We start from the raw sequence: 7,168 nt of genomic DNA on the forward strand, positions 1-7,168 counted from the left end.
GAAAAGTGAAGTGTTTGGGCACTTCAAAGCTTTCAAAGCTATGGTTGAAAAAGAAACAGGCCTGCAAATAAAATGCCTAAGGTCAGATGGAGGGGGAGAGTACCTCTCAAATGAGTTTGCAAGGTTCTTGCAGGAGCATGGTATAAAGCAGCAATATTCATGCAGTCATACCCCACAGCAAAATGGAATTGCAGAAAGAAAAAACAGGCATATTGGAGAGGTATCTCGGGCTATGCTAAATGAAAAAGATCTACCAGATTATTATTGGGCTGAAGCAGTTGCTACAGCAGTCTATATAATGAACAGGACTCCCACTACAGCAATACATGGCATGACGCCAGAGGAGATGTATACTGGTAGGAAACCAGATATTTCTCATTTGAAGATTTTTGGTTGCATTGCCTATGTCCATGTGCCATATGAGTTGAGGTCCAAGTTGGATCCAAAAGCTGAGAAGTGCGTCTTTATTGGTTATTCTCTGCAGCAGAAAGGGTATAGATGCTATAACCCTTCTACACGTAAGTTCAGAGTGAGCAGAGATGTTGTTTTTGATGAGATGAGCAACTGGTATAAACTAGTAAATGTGATGATTGATGTAGATGCACAAAATGGTAATGCTGCACAGAATGCACAGCAGCAATCACAAAATATCAGTGGACCTGGAGTGTCCTCTACCAGTGGTTCACATACTTCGCCATGGACAGGCAGATTGAGATCAGGAGAATCCCCTCAAAGCAATGCAGAGAGTGGTACGCAGGTATCACGAAAAGGAAAAGAGAAGGTAGATCAGCCCATGTTTGATGTGAATGCAGGTCACTCTTGTGTGGATGGTGAATCCAATGGCTCAGAACAGAGCATTGATGATGAGTTGGGTATTCCTTCTGTTGTTACACCTGGAGTAAGGAAGACCAGGGATGTTTTGAGAGCACCTGGAAGTGAGCCTATTTTGCGCAGGTCTACCAGGGTTAGGTATCCTATGGATAGGCTGAAATATGATGGATTTACAGCCATTCACTATGCCTATATGGTCAAAGTGATACAGGAACCAGAACCCACTTCTTTTGAGCAAGCCATGGGAAATGAAAAATGGGAGGAAGCCATGGATGAAGAAATGGATGCCTTGGATGCTAATGCTACATGGGAATTGGTGCCTTTGCCTAAAGGCAAGAATGCAATTGGTTGTAAGTGGGTTTATAAGATCAAGCACAATGCAGATGGTTCTGTGAATAGATACAAGGCAAGATTAGTTGTCAAGGGGTATGCACAGACATATGGCATTGATTATGAAGAAACTTTCAGCCCGGTTGCAAGGATGGCAACCGTAAGAGCAGCCATTGCTATGGCTGCATCAAAGGGATGGTCTTTACATCAGATGGATGTAAAGAATGCCTTCTTGCATGGTGATTTGCAAGAAGAGGTCTTTATGGAGCAGCCAGCAGGTTATGTTCATGCTATTCATCCTGAGTTTATTTGTAGGTTGAAGAAAGCCTTGTATGGCTTGAAGAAAGCACCTAGAGCATGGTCTGACAAGATAGGACAGTATCTTGTCACTATTGGTTTTGAGATTTCCAAGGCAGATTTCTCACTCTATGTGAGAAAAACAGAGAAAGGGATTATGCTGCTGGTCATTTATGTTGATGATTTGATCATCACAGGTGATAGTGATGAAGATATCCTTCATGTGAAAATGCTATTGAGGCAGAAGTTTGAGATGAAGGATTTGGGAGAGCTGCGTTATTTCTTGGGCATTGAGGTGATTAGATCACCAAGTGGGATACAGCTCTTGCAGAGGCAGTATGGATTGGACATGCTGTCCAAATATGGGATGACAGGCTGTAAGCCTATTTCAGTTCCTTTGGAGCAGAATGTGAAGTTGAGCGTAGATGTAGATGAGCTTCTGGAGGACCCTACTATGTACAGACGCATAGTAGGAAGTTTGATTTACATGACTATTACCAGGCCAGATTTGAGCTATGCTGTTGGGTTGGTAAGTCAGTTTATGCAGGCTCCAAGGAAACCGCATTTGGATGCGGCTAGACAGATTTGGAATTGAGCTCGAGGGGGAGTGTTGAGATATCGAGCTCCACTCGCGATATGCCACGGTGACTGTTGTGCATTTATGTCACCGACTTGTTAGCTAGAGATGCAGTTGGCACACCGCCCACGAATAATAGCTGGATGACAGCTATCCTTATCTACACTAGTTCGTGGCTCAGTTAGTATGCCACCTTAGTTAGTTGAGTTTGGTTTGAGACCCACATATAGGGTTCTTCTATTTCTTTGTACTAGAGTTCTTTTGGCTTTCACAACTAAGAAGAGGAAAACTATTTTCAGCCTCCACCTTTGTGTGTATTCCCCCATTGTGCATGTGAGAAAGCCGCAAGTGAGACTCCTTCCCTCTCTCCCACATTCTTCACAACATCTTGATAGGACAAAATGATGCCCACACAGGGCTGGATGGCTAATGTGGGTATGGGATTGGGTTGGGAACGTGGGTGGGCTAATATAGACATGGCAGAAGAGGGGGTTTCTTGATTCTTCCTTTCTTCCACTGTCACCCTTCGCTCATTCATCAATGTGCATCCCTAAAGCGAGCTGGGAGAGAGGGGATTACAACATGTTATGTATCCCCACAGACATTGGATTATATTAGGACAATGTCTAGGGACATATCTTACCTTCCTTAGCACTCCACGAGGACATCTAGAGGTGCAAGTAGCTAGGAGAGGTCTTGTTCATATGGGACTTCAATGCCAAGACCAACAACATGTGTGTGTGTGTAAAAATAGAAAGAGATTATGTCCCGCTATATATTGATACATACATTTAATTATTTGCTGTGGCATTTTAGTTTAGTTCATTTCTTCTTATTTGTTGTCATAAATCTATAGAATCTTCCACTAAACAAGATTCTGAGACTGGATAGATGGCTTAAGTGTACTAAATGTATGAGAATGCTTGAGGGGTAGATTTATATTTAAAGCCTCTATTGACTGGCAACTTCTTTGCATTGTGATAAATTTCTAAATATATAAATGTATAGAAGTACATGATGAAATTAAAGTTAGATTTTCACACACACACACACAACTAAATATGTGACTTGCTGCGTATTCACTAGTCTAGCTCTATTCATTAATTTAGTTGAATTTTTGCCTACTTTTTACGATCATAAACTGAGACTAAAGAAATACTTAAAATATTTAAAAGACACCTTCTACTAGGCCATTATAGAAAATTTCATTCTTTAAATTTGTGTCATTTTAATCATTTGATTCTTCTTGCTAAGAATCTACTTGTTGTTTCTGTTCACCTATGTATGTAGTGTCCTTTCATGTTCTTGTTGAAGATAGAAGCATGAAGAGATATATCCCTACTATTGACTTGATGAGGGGTAGACATACTGCTAATGATGGGCCTACCATAGGCTTAAGTTAGCCAAATGTGCATTGGATATAAGGGCACAAGTCTTCTTTTGGTGCTTAATTGTATAGATCTAGCCAAAATTTTTAATTATATATATAATATGTTGGCAAAAGTTTCCAAATACATTTATTTATTATATAAAACTTTGGCGAATTTTCATGGACTTTAATTCTAATTTTATAATCTTAAAGGCTAAACCTAGCTCTTTTTTTAATTTTAGTTTCAAATTGTGGCAAATATACTAAGCTTTTATTTTTATAAAAGCATATAAACTTTCACAAGGCATATAAAAATTTTGCTTATTAACGAAACTAACGCAAAAAATTCATCCTTGTCGATCATGCATTATACACCAATTTTTCTCTAGTGATATGCACATCCGCAAAAAAACATGCCCTTAGGTGTGTTATCTGACCAAGTACTTATCGAATGGGTGTTTCTCTTTGAGAACATTCCAATACCATCTAGTTTGAGGCATACAAAAAGTGTTGTTCCCATTGGATATCCTTTTCATGGTCGATCAAGCAATAAATACTATTTTTGCTCTAGTGTCATGCACATCCGTAAAAAAACACGCTCCTAGGTATGTTATCCGATCAAGCACTTATGGGATGGGAGTGCCACTTTGCATGTAAGTCAATTCCACCTAGTTGAAGGTGTGTGCAAAGTATTGTGCCCATGGGATATGCTTTGCATTGTCGATCAAGCATAAAACACCGTTTTTGCCTTACTGTCATGCACAACCATGAAAAAACACGGTCCTAGATGTGTTAATCAAACAAGTACTTATCGGATGGGGGCTCCACTTTGCATGCAAGTCCGTTTCAACTACTTTGAGGTGCGTGCAAAGTATTTTCACCATCCGATATGCTTTGCATGGTTGATCACGCATTATACACCATTTTTTCTCTAGTGATATGCACATCCGCAAAAAAACATGCCCTTAGGTGTGTTATCCGACCAAGTACTTATCGGATGGGTGTGCCTCTTTGAGAACATTCCAATACCACCTAGGTTGTGGTGTAGGAAAAGTATTGTGCCCATCGGATATCCTTTGCATGGTCGATCGAGCAATAAATACTATTTTGCTCTAGTGTCATGCACATCCGGAAAAAAAACACGCTACTAGGTATGTTATCCGATCAAGCACTTATGGGATGGGTGTGCCACTTTGCATGTAAGTCAATTCCACCTAGTTGAAGGTGTGTGCAAAGTATTGTGCCCATCGGATATGCGTTGCATTGTCGATCAAGCATAAAACACCGTTTTTGCCTTAGTGTCATGCACGGGAGGGAGGGGCAGGGGCGATGGCGGAATCAAGGGAGGGAGAGGGGGTCTGGCGACTGCGGCCGCCAGGACCCCCTGGAGGGGGGAGGGGAGGGAGGGGGCTCCAGGGGAAGGGGAGGGAGGGGGTGGCAGGTGGGGGTGGGAGGGGCGGGAGGGGCGGGGGTTGCCAAGTAGGGAGGGGGGGAGGGAGGGGCGGGGGTTGCCAGGTAGGGAGGGGGGGAGGGAGGGGCGAGGGCAGGGGCGAGATCGAGGGAGGGAGGGGGGCTCTAGCAGCCGCGGCCGCAAGGACCCCCTGGAGGGGGGAGGGGAGGGAGGGGGTGGGAGGCGGGGGCAGGAGGGGCGAGGGTGCCAGGTAGGGAGGGGGGAGGGAGGGGCGGAGGCAAGGGCGGGATCGAGGGAGGGAAGGGCGGTCTAGCATCCACGGCCGCCAGGACCCCCTGGAGGGGGGAGGGGAGGGAGGGCGCTCTAGGGGGAGGGGAGGGAGGGGGTGGCGGGCAGGGGCAGGAGGGGTGGGGGTGCCGTGTAGGGAGGGGGGAGGGAGGGGTGGGGGCAGGGGTGGGATCGAGGGAGGGAGGGGGGTCTGGCAGCCACAGCCGCCAGGACCCCCTAGAGGGGGGAGGGGAGGGAGGGCGTGGGGGGGGGGGGGTCGAGGGAGGGAGGGGGGGCCGCCAAGACCCCTGGAGGGGGGAGGGGAGGGAGGGGGTGGGGGGGGTTGGGGTTGAGGGAGGGAGGGAGGGAGAGGGGGGGCCTGGCAGCCACGGCCGCCAGGGGGCATGGGGGGGTTGGGGTGTCGAGGGAGGGAGGGGGGGTTTGGCAACCACGGTCGCCAGGGGCGTGGGGGGTTTGGGGTGTCGAGGGAGGGAGGGGAGGGAGGGGTCTGGCGACCGCAGCCGCCAGGGGGGGTGGGGGGGTTGGGGTCGAGGGAGGGGGGGTTGGGGTCGAGGGAGGGAGGAGGGGGGGTCTGGCAACCGCGGCCGCCAGGACCCCTGGAGGGGGGAGGGGAGGGAGGGGGTGGGGGGGGGTTGGGGTCGAGGGAGGGAGGGAGGGAGAGGGGGGGTCTGGCAGCCGCGACCACCAGGGGGGGTGGGGGGGTTGGGGTCGAGGGAGGGACGGGGGGTCTGGCGGCCGCAGCCGCCAGGACCCTTGGAGGGGGGAGGGGAGGGAGGGGGTGGGGGGGTTGGGGTCGAGGGAGGGGGGGTTGGGGTCGAGGGAGGGAGGGTGGTTTGGCGACCACGGCCATCAGGACCCCTGGAGGGGGGAGGGGAGGGAGGGGGGACCCCCAAGGAGGGGGGGAGGGGAGGGGGGGAGGGGAGCCGGGTAGGGAGGGGGGGGCGGAGGGGGGGAGGGGAGCGAGGGCAGGGTCGAGGGAGGGAGGGGGCAGGGAAGGGAGGCGGTGGGGGGGTTAGGGTCAAGGGAGGGAGGGGGGGTCTGGTGGCGGCGGCCGCCAGGACCCCTGGAGGGGGGAGGGGAGGGGGGGTTGGGGTCGAGGGAGGGAGGGGGGGAGGTCTGGCGGCCTCGGCCGCCAAACCCCCAAGGAGGGGGGGAGGGGAGGGGGGGTGAGGGGAGCCATGTAGGGAAGGGGGGGGCAGAGGGGGGGGAGGGGAGCAGGGGCAGGGTCGAGGGAGTGAGGGGAGAGGAGGGGGGGAGGGGAGCCGGGTAGGGGGGGCAGGGGTGAGGGAGGGAGGGAGGGGGGGTTCTGGGCATGGCCATCAGGACCCTCCACGGGGGGAGGGGAGGGAGGGGGTGGGGGGGATGGAGGGGTCGAGGGAGGGGGGGGAGGGGAGGGGAGGGAGGAAGGGGGGGGAGGGGAGCAGAAGGAGAGAGAGGGGAGAGGAGGGAGGGGAGAGAGAGGGAGAGAGAGAGAGGGAGGGGAGATGAGGGAGCGGAAGGAGAGAGAAGGGAGAGGAGGGAGGGGAGGAAGAGAGAGAGTGAGGGGAGGGAGAGTGAAAGAGAGAGAGAGAGTGAGGGGGGAAGGTATGGGAGAGAGAGAGAGAGTGAGGGAGAGAGAAGCGAGGGAGTAGAGGGAGAGAGAGAGAGTGAGGGAAAGAGAAGCGAGGGAGTAGAGGGAGAGAGGTCCAATTCTTACAAGAGCGGCAAATAAGATTTGACTTAGGAAAAGAATGAAAAGGACTTACGAGAAGAAAGTATCAAGAAGAATGTTGAACACAAATTTGAATTCTTACAACTAAGAGTAGAACTATGACGAGCAAGAGTGACAAGAGCGACAAATAAGATTTGACTTACGAGAAGAATGAAAGGGACTTACGAGAAGAAAGTATCAAGAAGAATGTTGAACACAAATTTGGATTCAAATTTATAATGAATTCAAATTTCCCTCTCTTTTTTGAAAATTCAAATTTATGCGTGGGAGGAGAGGGTAGCTTTTCTTATATATACTCTTCTTTCCATTCATTCATTCTCACTCTCTCCTCATTTCATTGAAGCAACCAAGAGA

The sequence above is a fragment of the Dipteris shenzhenensis genome, chromosome 31 (genome assembly GCF_047967505.1).
Source record: "Dipteris shenzhenensis isolate YYH24624 ecotype China chromosome 31, Dip_SZ_1.0, whole genome shotgun sequence".
Lineage (NCBI taxonomy): Eukaryota > Viridiplantae > Streptophyta > Polypodiopsida > Gleicheniales > Dipteridaceae > Dipteris > Dipteris shenzhenensis.